Source organism: Bacillus rossius, chromosome 11 (assembly GCF_032445375.1).
Source record: "Bacillus rossius redtenbacheri isolate Brsri chromosome 11, Brsri_v3, whole genome shotgun sequence".
In the NCBI taxonomy this organism is placed as follows: Eukaryota; Metazoa; Arthropoda; class Insecta; order Phasmatodea; family Bacillidae; genus Bacillus; species Bacillus rossius.
Window position 1 is genome coordinate 51,660,277 of NC_086338.1, and position 15,268 is coordinate 51,675,544.

The 15,268-nt window shown below is 41.9% G+C and overlaps 1 protein-coding gene across 1 annotated transcript in view; it reads right to left on the bottom strand.

The window, feature by feature from the left end:
* The window catches only part of LOC134536966 (E3 ubiquitin-protein ligase HECW2-like), a 165,185-nt gene that overhangs the window by 54,044 nt on the left and 95,873 nt on the right, over positions 1-15,268 (bottom strand).

Consider the following 15,268-nt stretch of genomic DNA (forward strand, 5'->3'; position numbering starts at 1 on the left):
TTCTCTTCAAAATTAAAAAAAAAAAAATTGCGTAGGGCTGTGCCCGGGCCCCCTTGTGGGGGCAAGAGGTGGAGTGATCTGTGTCTTCTGTGCAAGCCACTGACACAGAGACAAGATTCGCAAATACAAACGTCGAAGTCACGTAAACAACTGAACGTAGTAAATCTATTTGAGTTTAGTATTTAAAAAAAAACAAAACAAGGGTTAGTCTGTAATATAAAGGAAAGCCTATTTAATGCACTATCTACAAACTAACACTTAGTTTACCTCATCAAATTTCGGACGGACATGATCATATTCAACCTAAAGATATGCTTATGCACTGGAAGAAAAAAAAAAAGTTCCGGGGTCGCCAGAAAAATACCGTTGTCAATACACATCCTATCAACGTATTTTGTAGTGACCGTAAAATAATTGTGTGGTCTCAACAAAACTATTTAATAGCGACGAAAAGTTTAGATGTTATTAATAAGCCACTCCGTGTATCCCACAAAAATTATTATACGGTCTCTAAAAAAACACTGGTAGCTAGGATGTATATATGTATGTATATATGTACGTGTGTAAGTATGTGTATATGTATTGTGTATGTATATAATATACTGAGTAAATATTTTGTGCGACAATTCCGCAAAAAAAGCATTTTAAAAAAATGCTACCATAGCATACCATAGGGGATCGCAGATTACAGCATGGTATGTTACACTCAAATTACTATCACTGGGGAAATTTCCAAGACTTTCCCAGGATAGACTTTCCCAGGATTCCAAGTAAATTCCCTGACAAATTCTAACATCCCTGACTTCCCAGGATGCGAACACCCTGAAGAATCAATACCATCCACGGTACCGCCCAATCATGAGATAACTGTCCCTACGACCACGCTTCCTCCGAGTGTACAACTGGAGTGTACACTCGCACGAGGTCAGAGGTGCGGTGCAGTCGAGTGTGGCGCACTGCGGGAAGTACTCAAGGTCGCAGGTGCGTGTGCACTTTCACTAGTTACACCGCCACCCACTTCCTCTGCCCCCAGACATCCGGCGCGCGGTCGGGGGGGGGGGGGGGGACAAGATTATCGCAAGGAAGAGGAAGGGGGCGGACAAAGAATTTAACCACTTATTGCAAATAATTAGCACGTTTTCAGAGATGGAAGACAAGGTGACAGCCTCGCGCTAAAAGGCTTAGGGCGGTACTTCCAAGAGGTTCGGGTAAGGTAGCGAATGAGCACTGCCTTGCTGGGATACAGCCGTGACCCAACTCGCAGGCCGATATTCCAGGACGTGTCCAAACAGAATCCCAGTTAAGGAAACAAATCGGAAAAAACCGTCTTAATAAGAGGTGCCCTGCGCGAGGCTAGGAACTGCTGGTTACAACGCATTCCAGCGGACGTTTCGCAACCACCGATGCAATTTCTACGGCAAAAAACACTATAGCCAGCAGTAACATCGCACAGAAATGGAACAGCTTTCCGAACATTCTCAAGTACTTTTTTTTAAGTTTCGATTATTTCTCGTTATGACCATTAATGTGTACAGAATGTAATTCAGGATAGTTCCGCTATCATATAGTTTCATTCGGCACTCCCAACGCGCCTGGTACGTCTCCCGATGATCACAAAAGCGACTATATACGAGTTAATGGCGTCTGGACGAACTCAACGAAAAAGTGAGCTCTGCGCATGCGCGGAATTTGGACAGCAGGTCGGCAAAGGATAGGCCGGGAAGCCTACAACTCACGTAGTTTCGGTTCCCTACCACGTTCGTGTAACTTCGGATTTCTCTCAAAAATTGAAATTAAAAAAATCGAAGGGTTAGGTTAGGTTAGGTTAGGTCAGTCACAACATGCTTGTTTTCATTGGAAACTTCTGATTTAGCGGCTAAGTGGCGTTAATACCAAAACGCAAAACTTCGGAAATCTTCGGAAATTCTTGCAGGGAACTGAAACTACGTGAGTTGTAGGCTTCCCGAATAGGCCACCAAAATCCGTTCCCTAGAAACAAGGGGCTGGCCGTGTCCTATCGTGCAAAACGAATGCGATTAGGGTTCACGTGTAGCATATTCGACACCTAAACCTTATTTTTGTGTCTTGGCATTGGAAAGGGGTATGAATGGATGGGCACGTGGAACAAATCAATATAATTCTCTTTTCTTAAAAAAAAAAAAAATTCCCTGACTTTTTCCAGGTTCTCCCTGTATCTGTGTGGCTAGCCGTCGGGAGACGGGGCTGGATCAGGTACATACAGGCCGCTCGTACCTGCTCCAGCAAAGGGCCGACACATCCGCGGGGCAAAAGGGGGGAAGGGGGGGAACTAACACGATTTCACTGGCTTGGACAAAAGAAAACAAAATATTTACTTTTAGAAATTTCGACTTCGTGTTCGAAAGCACAGCAGGCAGAGAGGGCTTGGCCCGGTGCCACGCTATGCGTTTCTGGACTGTGAACAATTTTTTTTCAACTTAATTTTACGAAGGAAAGCTGGTTACAAATTATCCAGGGATCTTCGTTGATTTACGTTCATCTTCGTAAATTAACAGGTAATGATTTCGCTTACAATGAGCACGAATCCACAGAAATAATATCAATTAAGGCCTCTCCCCCCCCCCTCCCCCCGTAAATTTCTGCGGGACCCGCAGATTTAAGAGTTCGCTGAGGGCCGAAAAGTACTTTTGATTCCGTATTAAGTTTTTAAACTGTATTTTTAGAAGAGTTAAAATGGCTAAAACGCATGTTTTCAGAGTAATTTTTAGGCGTGGAACAACCGGTACAGATTCTTGAAAGCACTTTAAGGGACTTGCATTATCCCTGTCTTCATTTCTCCGCAATATAATGAATGTTAAGGTCACCGCTCTGATCTCCTGTGGTGACAGTGGTGCCGACCGCCATCTTGGATTCCGACGTCACGGCGGCCATCTTGATGACCTTGACCTAGAAGTTTGACCTACATAAATTGCCAAAAATTGCCAGTTATGCGGGGGGGAAAAATCCACCAAAAATTTTAAAAAAAAAAATTCTCTAATTCGAGGGAAAATTCCCATTTTGTGGGAAATATTTCCCGTTTTAGCCCTCAAAAATGTCAACGGCTAACGAGAAGACTGCGCGCCAGTCCAGAGGAGACACTGCGCTAGAAGCACCAGCGAGCGTCGCGCTTATCATCCCGCCTCACCGACACAGATACACTACCTGACGAGGCGGGGGGGCCCTTGAGAGAATATTCAAATAAAAGCTTCGCCACAGAGACGCTGCCAAATGAACCAACTGGCCGGTCGGCACAAAATGTCACGGCTGGCGCGACGGAGCGGAAGCCGGGGCGATTAGCCTGTTCTCCCGCCGCCGTCGGCGTCGTGCGAAGGCCCTCGGCCTCTGACCACGGACGTCGTGCCTCGACACGCATGCCCTGCCAGTTAATTACCGAGACTGAGACCAAGTTTTTTGAAGTAGTTGTGGGCCCGTCCGCTAGATAGTAGTTTCCATAATATATTGCTGACATAACTACATTAGTAGTTTTCATAATATATTGCTCACGTAACTACATTAATTTATTAGGAGAAGTAATGTATGAGCTATTATCACTCTATTTCGGTAGCCACTAATTTTGTGGTGTGTAATACAATGAGTTTTTGCACCTCCTACTCCTTTATTTATTACATGACGGTTTGTTACAAAACAGCATTAAGTATTTTCGCATCGATTAATAATATAACCAAAAAAACCATATTAACTAATAAAACTTTGTATGAGAACCTCTATTCCGATTTTATTACGATTTGCTGGTAGTTATGGGCCCGCCCAACAGATAGCGACACGTGGTTTCAGTTTCCACTGTAAGAGTCGCACTCCTTTATTTCCCTCCTTGTTCTGTGGGCGCGCAGAGACCCCTCGCTCCCTCTCACGCACTCCAGCGAATACACCTGTGCTCGGGGAGAATCACCTCAGATACGCCACGAACGTCTGTTCAAGTAGACACTGATTTCATTTAACACAAAGAAATATTCCCTGGGAAACAATATGGTTTACTGAATCGAAGTTCTGTACCACATTCCTCCAAGACTTGCTACCGGGACAACAATAGGATGTATGTTGAAATAAGGCTTAGTTCCTAAATTAGATTCTGTTCGCCATCTATTATAGCCTACGTTTTCGCGTACAAACCTATATTTAAAACGTTTTACTATTTTAAACCTAAATGTTTTATGCGTCTGTACTTACTAACTGAACGTGGTTAAGTTTAAGATAAGGCAAGCTGCTACAGAAAACTAATCGGGCAGCACGGCCTGACATCAGGCCCAACCGATCAGGGCCTTTACTCTCGGGAGGGAGGGGGGGGGAGAGAGAGGGGGAGGGAGAGAGAGAGAGAGAGAGAGAGAGAGAGAGAGAGAGAGAGAGAGAAAGCTCCGGGTTAGAGGCAGCGCAAGATGGGTCAACAAATTTTTTGTTGACTGAATAAAGTGCAAAATAAAAGACGGATATTGAAAATAATTATACATTATCTATTATATATTTTTATTTTACCCATAATAAATAATCATGTTTTTTTTTTCATGGAGATATTTATTACTCAACTTTCTAGTGAATTTTTAAAATTTTTTTTTTTACACGTACACTTAAAGTCGTAAGACTTTACGGGTGTGCACACTTACAAACACCACAAACACGCACGTACATAGATAGAAATACACAGAAACAAATAAGGCAGGCGTAAGTTCCGCCTGTATAGGCAGTCGCCGAAAGCAGGTGGGCACCACAAGCAGGGAAGCACCACCCGCAGGTAGGCACCACCCGCAGATGGGCAGCAGAACATACAGGCGGGCACCACAAGCATGCAGGCACAACACAACACTTCTACAATTATTAGTTAACGAGTTGGTAACTTGAAATGTTACAGATGCAAAACTTTGCCTTATACGCAGGGACCGGAAAAATTCGCGGGTTCAATGACCTGTAGGATGAACTCCATAGTTCTACGTACACCCGCTAAAATGTCACCCACTCATTTGGCTGCTGTCTTGTGGAGACGTCCCAGCGTAGTAGCCTGTGATTCGATGAAGCTTTGGTCGGGGTGTTTTTCTCATTGGCCCAGAGACATCCAGGTGAGTTGCGAGCCAACAGCAGAGGCAGCACTGAGGTATAACTATTTGTATTTTAGCCTATCGCGAGATGAATTCGCGAATTTTTCCGGGCTCTACTTATACGTTTATAGGTGAGGAAGAGGACGGTAAGAGGGAGAGGGAGGGAGGGAGGGAGAGAGAGAGAGAGAGAGAGAGAGAGAGAGAGAATAAAGAGAAGGACGCTAATCTCAATTCCAGCCTAGATCCGTCTCTGACCCTAGGGGAGGATGGTAGTCCTAGGGGGCGCTACCCTCGGCCGGGAAAGCCGTGTTCTCAGCGGGGGCTGTTGACGGGCTAGGGGCCCGGTCATTGTGCGCCCCCAGATGCGCCACAAAGACGACCCCCCCATCCCCCCCTGATTTATGGCGACCTCGCGGCCCTTCGCGCGCCGTGACGAACTCCAGTCAAGGACCCCTCCCCCACACCCCTCCACCCACACCTAGAGGGGAACAGATGCCAGAGTCAGCTTTATTCAGCTCTCATTTCCCCGGCCCCCGCGATCACAACTGTCGAGGCACGCACCTCGCCGATGCGTGCGGACGACGGCGTTACTCAATGATCGCACACTTTGACATGGGCAAAAACCACTTGAGATTATAAGGACCCATTTAGGAATTCAAATGTCTTTTGATACACGCCAATATCAAATAGCGCTGTTTCACCAGTGACAAAAGAAACGCAGATACAAAGAGCACCATCGTTAAAACACTCACAAAGCAAATGTGTGAAACACTGCTTTGTTGCCAGACTCCAAAACGAAATAATAATAAACGTATAGTTTAAAAAAAAAACATATTTTATCGTTAAATGAACTAAAAATTTAAAATTAAGTTTTTTTTTTAAGTCCAACAGTCGAATAATGCATCACAACTCAATATAACTAAAAGAAATTCCGTAATGACTATATCCTAAAATTAATAATATCAAATTTAAGACAAATGACATCCAGCACCTCATTACTAATTTTAAGTTCATTACTGTTATTAAGTTTAGATAGCAATTTTCGTAATGACCTTATTCTAAAATTTGTGACAAAAGCTGTTACAAATCATTTTGTTATTACTGACAAAAAAAATTTAAGACAAATTATATCAAGCACCCCATTACTATTTTTGAAGTTCATATTGTTATTAATTTCATACTTTCATTTTCGTAATGACATCATAAAAATATTGTATTGTCAGAGGTTCTTTATATGTATGCGAACTGTATGCAAACGATTGCCAATTGTAGCTACATGTTGTCATGATAAACACGAACTAACAAAAGAAGCTCCCGGGAAGAAATTTGTTTTCTAGTGTTTTTGCAATTTCAAGTTGTAGGGTTGGTGGCGCCCTTACGAACGGCAATTTTTTTTCCTCTCTTGCGTTTTTTGCGTCGTTGCGTTCCTTGCGCAGTTAATGAACCCGGCCTACGCCTCCCCTGGTGCCAGTTCAAGTCGGCGTCCGCTCGGCGCGCGGCAGTTTGCATTCGCAGTCGTGCGTCGAAGTCTCCCGGCGGCGCAAGGCGTGAGCGGGCTCGCAACTGCCCGCGGCCGGATGCTGCCCACATCACCGTCGCTGTCCGGGCGTCGGCAGCAACAATGGACACAAGGCACCGAGCCAACAGGAGAGGGTGCATCATATTCTTAACAGCCTGCTTAGTTTTCAAACGTTCAAAATTAACTATAAAACATTAATTTAATAATGCTACAATACATAACACATATGTATCATCCATATAATGATATAATCACATTAACTACGTTTTGTAAATGTGACCAACGATCCCAACCAACATTCAATCCTGCAATTATTGCTTGTAGTATGTTGCTAAGTTGTTGGTCTGTACAAAAGAAGAAGGCCCAAATCTGAATTATTTTTTGTAATCTTTTACAGGTTTATTAATACTTTCTATTTAATGTATAATTTAACCAATTATATTTATCACCGGGGAAAATGGTAATACCTAGCACAAGGCATGGCTGGGTTCGAGTGTAGAATATTTGTAGATTTTATAAAACACACAGGGCTAATGCACAACCACCTCCAAGTGACATAGTCTATGTGGACTGTACAAAGCAATTAAAAAAAAAATGTTGCTACTCCACTCTCGTGGTGATAATGTCCATTTAGACGACCTACGTATCGCGAAATTTGCTGCTAGTTTGCCGAGAATACATTGATTTTTTTTTCCAAGAAAGTTTCATAGCGTTCCCTGTGTTAATTCAAAGCAAATTGTGTATTTATTTGGTGAAGTTACATGGCATAGACTATCATGTTATGAAGGATAATTTATCAGACAAAAGGACGGGGCTGTGACACCCCATACCTAGAACCAACCCGCCCCGCACACCACTGAGGCACACGCAACCTTCTGAGGCTGGCGTTAGGCGTCCTCATTCCCCGACGACGATATGTTGACTGGCGCCCAACAGTCTGGCACAGTCACAGTAAAGTGACAGTCTTCGCCCATCCGACGAGCCTTCAGTCGATGTGGACGATGCAACGGCGAGGGGAGAGACCGAGAGACCAGTGCGCGACGATGCAGAACGGAGGATCGCGTCGAACTGCACTGGTTTCTTACCAACAACGACCGTTCACAGAAACCAAAAGCACGGAGGCAAAAAAAAAAAAAATTGATGTCAGGCTCCCTCCCTATTGTTTATCGTAAAAGTTTTCAAACCTCACAGTATGTGACCATAACCGTAAACGTCATCTGTGCATGTCGCATTACTTGTAATGTTGACAACGAGACTTGACATTTACGTCTTAAAAGGGCATCTGGTGCTCGGGCCCCGTGGATTTGCCCCCCCCCCCCCCCCCCACGGAACGAGGGTGGCGCTGTGGCATGGCTCTATACTCGCATCCCAGAGGGCCCGCAGGTTCGAACCCTGGCGTATCCACCCTGGGATTCTGCTTTCCAGGAAAAATCATCCCGGTCTACTAATGCTGCGACGGCTTCTCCAACAACAACAGATCTGAATTTCTGTTCTGTTGCCGTCCGCGGGGACGCCAAGTCCCGAAGATTGCTTTTAAAAAATAAAAATAAAAAAATAAAAAAGTGATTTAGAAAGAAGTATGTGCAAGTAATGGTTTTCGTGTATAGCGACGGACGATGGTGGAGGGAGATGGGGGAAGGGAGAGGGAGGGGTAGTGGACGCCGGACAATGGCTGGTCCAGGCGGGGATGCGGAGGAATCTGCCGGCGCGCACAATGCCGCTAACGGGACGCCCCGCCCGCCGCCGCGAATACGGAATGAACGGCGGCCCTGCGCAGGCGCGGGTTCGCCGACACGGCGGGGGGAAGGGCGGTGCTGGGGCAGTGGCCCGGGGGCTCTTAACCTCCTCGGAGATGCGTGGCAGGGCCGGATTCAGAGGTCTGGAGGCCTCGGGGCAACAGAGGAGCGGAAGGCCCCCTGGACCCAAATTATTTTACAAATAAAATGAACAATTTTTTTTTCAGTCGAGTTTTCCAATAAATAATTTATTTTGAAATCAAGTAGATTCTCTTAGTATTTAAAAAAACATACATAAATATAATCAGAGACAAGAATTATATGAAATAAAATTTTAGTGTTAATGAATATCTCTGTTAATATTTAACAATAATATAATCATGTATGTACAGAGTACTGTAGGTAAAGGTAAAACAGCGAAAAAATAATATCAAAGGATTTGTGGGGGCCCTCCGTTTGTGGAGGCCCCGGGGCTTTCGCCCCGGTTGCCCTCCCCTAAATCCGGCCCTGCTGCTAGGGCAGTGGCCGGGGCTCTTAAACCTCCTCGGAGATGCGCGGCGCAGCCTCCGGGCCTTCTTACTCCGGTGTCACACCCGGGTTCGCATGCCTTGGCTCGTCCTTCTGCCTGCCTGTTCCCCTGTCTTCCCCGTCACGTCTAACGTCTATCTGGCAACCTAACAGATACATCACAATACGCACCAATTAAAAGTAACCTTGATTAAAATGACATGACTCGTTAAGGGGGTGCCTCCCATTTCAGGTCATGATTTTATATTTATATTAATCACTGATAAACTTTTAGACTTTTTCAATTGTGTAACTTTCACGAAATAAAAAAATATACATAGCGCATACTTTTTGCGTAATTAGCTGCCGAAGTTACATTTTTAACGTTTTTGGGTTGTACAAATAAGGAGAATTTGGTTTATTGCTGAACTGAAACTTTTTAGGTTTAACTGCAATGCCACTGGCTACTTCATGATATTGTTTGCATTTCTATCACAAAAACTCATTTCATGTTTCTTGGCTGTCGAAATCGTAATAAATTTAAGAATTTTTAAATGCCAGGTAAAATTAATTAATATTTTCTGAAAGAAATTCAAACCATTTCCGACCGATAAGGCACAGTAAAAGAAAATACCACTCCTTAAAACAAAATCAAAGAAAAATTTCTAATGTTTAAAAAGTTAAACATTGATCATAAAACGAAGCCCGGGGAAGAACTTTATTTATTTTTCTTCTGTTTCAAAAATTTCAAAGTCGCAGGGTTGGTGAAATCTTGCGACTTTCGTTATTTTTTTTTTAAACGACCCATGATTTTCTCTCGTCGGTGGCGTGGTTTGCGTCGTTTCGTTCCTGGCCTAAAGGCACAGTAGGTATATTTGAAAGCGGACACTTGTTAGCGATACATCATTGTCTCCCCTGTGTCCCCCCCTGCACGCTGAGACGTGCTCAGGGGCAGGTCAGCCTTGGGGTTGACCCCGGGAGGTCGCAGGGGGGAGGGGGAGTTTGTCCACGTTGCCCCCCCCCCCCCCCCAGGTCTTCACCCGAGCACGAGCCCCCTTTGCGCGTGACAACAGCCAACACCGCGTCATAATGGCACGGGGCCCCAGACCACTCACTCCTGGAACGGCCAACTTTCGAAAACCACTTGATTTATCTGCTGAGCCACTCCGCAGGACGGCGCCGGTGCGACTGATTGTTCTGGAAACGCGGTCTTCCAGCATGTTCTGAAGAGCCTTATTTCGGAGAGTCACTTAAGATTTCCTTTCAGACGAATAACCGATTTTTTGTACGTTATGTTTATGTTTTTTTTTTGTTTGATATCTCATACGGTCCCAAACCCAGGACTTTTTCTTGCGAAGAAATAAAAAAAACACGTGTTTTTTTCTTACTATCAACGTTTTACGCCGCCTAATGGAATGTGGGAATCCTTCTTTTCACAGACGAGAGAGCCAAACTCCCGATCGTGCATCTTCGTTTTTTTTGGTTCATTGTAAATAAATATGGCGGTGTTGATAAAAGGGATACTAGTGGTCAATTAGGTTATGTTAGCTACATTATAAATACTTTAAAACATTGTGGACGGTTGATTTGGTTAGGATAGCTACATTAAAGATACGGAAAAAAAAAACATAAACTTCGGCCAATTATGTTGAGGTTGCCTCGCTTGGAGGGGCCGCCAGGTGTTAACGCGCCGTTTACAAACAGCCAACATTCTATTACCGAACCCCACGCATCTAGAGCTCGTAACCAGCCAGGCGGGCCACCTTAAGAAAGTTCAAAAGAAGTTCGGATCGTGAAATGAAAGTGTTACATTTAACGGACTCCCGCCATTTCAATTTACAGTGCATTCAAGTCAGAAAAATCTTCCAGGAACGAGCATGTGATCGTTTGCAAAAATAAAATAAAAAATTGGTTGTCTGTAAAGTCGGTTTACGGACGATAGTTTAACGTGACAACGTCATAACATTGATGAAATGATTGCATAGTTTTATGAATAAAATTGAATCATTTAAATTGAATTATCACTATTTTGTATAGATACAAAGAGGAGGTGAAATGAAATCTACAATTTAATTGATAAATTTACTTTTATTTGCACTCATTAATTCAAATATGTTTATTACTTTAACGAAGAGATTATTTTAACTATAACTTTTATACATGTTTGCTATTTAACTTCTTCCAATCTGTGTTATTCTGTTAAGGATAGGACGATGATAGGAAAAGTAGGAAACTAATGGGAGTGTTTCAAGTTTAATGTGTCTCGAAAAAGTCAAATCGATGGTTGTTACAATCGATTGGAAGAGAGATAGATGCGGCGCAAGCGTACAATGAGCGCAACGGGACAATGTGCGTTACGGGACACTTTTTCGTGCGTGCAGCCGGCGTTCATCGATTTATTAGACGTTGTCACGTCAAAAAAAAAAAACCGCACGCAGCGCAGAATCAAGAGAGATAAACACTACAAGTAGATGGCAGCTGCCACAACTTCGTGAACATACACTCGGCGCGTCAGCATCTAGTTCTGTGCGGAGATAAGGAAAACGTTGGCATTTTAGAAAATCTGTAAGTGTTATCTTCTGAGCAGCACTTACGGAAAGCGAAACATTTTTTTTTTAATGTTATGGATTCAACTTCAAGGCTACTAGTGATATAAATAATATAGCATGCGAGATCATGGCCTCCACATTCGATTACGGGCGCTGGACCCAGAATCGGAGACTTCCCCCCCCCCCCCCAAAAAAAAAAAATTATAGTCACGTGCTACATTATAATTGCATGGTTATATTTATTACCTACAGTCTTTTTAGAATGTTATTTAACCTGAAAATACAGGGTAAAATTATGGTTACTATTTTATAAGTCCAAACTAAGCTTTATTTATAAAATTAATTTACTTTAAAATAACCACAGCGAGTATGTATATTAGATTAAAAAAAAATGGGTGCGTGTACTTAGGTACGCACGTGAGAAGTTAGACTTCTTTGGCATCATTAAAAATAGTTTTTAATTGCATGCAAATAATTCTCCATGGTAGCGTTAAACGTTTAACGCCGCAACCTTGTTGGAAGTAGCATTAGAAGTATAACTTCAATAAACGGGGCTGGACCTTGTGGGAGCCTTGCTCGAGACACGGCAGCAGTAAAAGAGGTAACCGCTGTGGCCCGCCACTGCGGAGGGACATCTGCCGGCGCCTCGCACGGACCACCTGTCGCCCGCACGGCACCGCAGAGCCATCTGTCGCCCGCATGCGCAACCGCCAAGTGGCGGACCACTGACCCCGCCGGCTCAGTCGGCCCAGCCGACCTCCGTAGCGTGGCCGGCTTACGGGTTCGAGTCCCGAGTAAGGCATGGGCGCGACATTGAATTGCAGATATTTGTTTCACATTAAATGATCTTAAGAATTAATTTGAGAATAATGACCCTTATTGCTGTGGGCTTCACGCTAAGGCATCGACGTGACATTGAAATGCAGATATTTGTTTTACATTAAATGATCTTAAGAATTAATTTGAGAATAATGACCCTTATTGCTGTGGGCTTCACGCTAAGGCATCGACGTGACATTGAAATGCAGATATTTGTTTCACATTAAATGATCTTAAGAATTAATTTGAGAATAATGACCCTTATTGCTGTGGGCTTCACGCTAAGGCATCGACGTGACATTGAAATGCAGATATTTGTTTTACATTAAATGATCTTAAGAATTAATTTGAGAATAATGACCCTATCGCCGTGGGCTTCGTGCTGAAGACACGGCGCCCCCCCCACCCCCCCAAAAAAAAAAACCGACTATAGCAGTCACCCGGGGCACACCGCCGCGTCTCATGGAGTCACTTGCTCCTTGCATAAACTGTGTTACCTTACCAAACATTGTAATGTAATGTTTCTGCAAAATTAAAGAAATGACTGAATAAGGCAATTAGTGAGAAATTTCATAAGTTAAATGTCTGTGATAAACAGAACTTTTTTTTTAACCAAAAAAATTTTGATTTTACCTTAAATAAGCTACCAAGTTTAAATTTTACAAATTGGAAAAAATTCTAGAGAGCAAATACTGAGCAAGAAAAAAAAAATGCTTCACCAATTTAATGCATGAGGTGCTGATAGTTGTAAATAATGCCTACAGATAATTTTTTTTTGAGAGCTATTAAAAGTATGAAAAATATACAATTTTTATTTTGTATACTAACTTCATACACATGCGATTTATCTTTTCTTCCATGCCAGACAACATGCAGTACATACTAACACTGCAAAAACAAACACAAAGATATCAAAATTGATACCCTGAACCCTATAGTTTAAAATTTAATCGAACATCCTAGTTCCTTTGACTTACCTTCAGACCATTATAAATTACATACTAACTACAGGAATTAACTGAAATAAAACTTACAATTTAGTACTTAAAAGGAGTAGGCCTACCATGTCACAAAATTAAAACTTTTCAGGAGAGAAAGTTTTTGATATTTTAAAACTTTTATTTATTTTCAGGTTTCTTCGCTAGTAATAGGGAATGCCCTATGATACCTTTGAATATATATACTATATAGAAGTCGCGAGTGGATAGGATTTATTCTACGTTTCTCAGGAGCGTGTGATGAGCAGCTTGGGAACTTTACCGCTGCAGTGCGCTGCCGTAACGCCCTGTATCGTCTTAGTTGTTATTTACACGTTAGAGCGCAACACTGTCGCCCGCTGTCATTCCCCGCACCCCCCACCCTCATTCACTGCAGCTCAAGGTCGTTCAACGGGAGGGGGAAGGGGTGTTTGAAGAGTTGGACACTTGTCCGCTAGGGACCACCACAAGTCGATGCCCTAGAGATGGTGGCGATTGGCGGCGGTGAATTAACCAACTACCTCAAAACCGTATTAGAAATTTTAACCTGGGCTGGCGACTTCTATACAGTATATCGTCTGTCATTTGTAAGAAGGGGCCATCTTACATTTTTGTTGAAAATGAGTTAACTGCAGAAATACATGTTTTCTTTCATCCTTCATGGTCTGTAAGAAGGGGATAACTGTATTTCTAATAGTTTTTAAGATATGACAGGGGCTAACCATAAATAATTAAAATACAGTGATGCATTACAGTGTGCTCATTTTGTTTTTCTGCTCTCCTGAAAAGTTTATGTTTTGTAGGTTAGCCCCTTCTTACAAATGACAGACGATATATATTCAAAGATGATACTTCAACACATTAATCTTGGACATCTTTTTAATAAAAAAAAAAAAAAAAAAAAAAAAATTTTTTTTTTGGTAAATGGTGTTGCAGGCATATTAAAACTGAACTTTGAACACAATGGTATGAGTGCTCTATATTAATACATAAAACAAAAAATGTACAGCATGGTCTTGGTGCTAACTTTAACTTCTTCTGTATAATAATTTAAGCATAAATTTTTATTTTGTAAAACATCTTACTCTACAGGATTCTGTTTTTTTCTTCTCAGCATTCAGATAAATGAACATGGTTACATTATGGTTATGTTACTCAAAATAAGCACTCCTTTAATTAGTGTCTAGACAGTCACTCAAATAATGGAGATTTACATTCTTGGCCAATAGGCTTAAAGAAATGCCAGTATGAATTATACAAGGTTATTCTATTATAAAAGAAGCAGTAACTTGTTCTCTCTCAAAAGAAGCAGTAACTTGTTCTCTCTCAAAAGAAGCAGTAACTTGTTCTCTCTCAAGAGCCTTTACAATGCCTGCAGGCTGATTATGAACACACTGAAGAGATATGCAGTATTCTCCACGAACTATCAAAATACGCACCACAATTCACGACTATGAACCAACATGCTGAATGTGTTTCTTTATAAATAGTAATGTAAGTTCCAGTATAAATCAATGACATCAACTAATGAACCACTACTGAACATTAATATGTTCGTGAATAGATTTTATTGTTGAAACAGTAAATCCAAAAACTTAAATAACTATTGTTTTTATTAAAAAATCAAAACATTTAAAAGTTCTGGAAGACAAGCTTTATGAATATTCTAATTAAAAAAATAGTATTAATTAATGTGCTGTCATTGTAGCTACTCCTGTGTATTGCCATGGAAAACATTAAATTATATATTTACAAAACAAAATTTCAACACCAGTACTTAACCTCAATCTATTATTGAAGTTGAACTTGAGTTATTGATTGGTTTTCCAAAATGCAGCCTATTTCGTGCTTATTATAGTTCAATAAAATAGCCAGTCTTCTTCAAATCACCAACTGATATAGAATATAACACAGCTCCAATTCATTAAATTTACAGTACCTAGTTTTAGCACTCACTAAACCATCAATATTCAGATTTAACATTAACAATGAATGTGTTGCGTTCGTAATCGCGAGAAAATTTGGATTTTAAGGTGTAAAATAGTGCTATTTTAGCAGTTTTCTGTTCTGAAATTTAAATATTGTAATGGTAAAT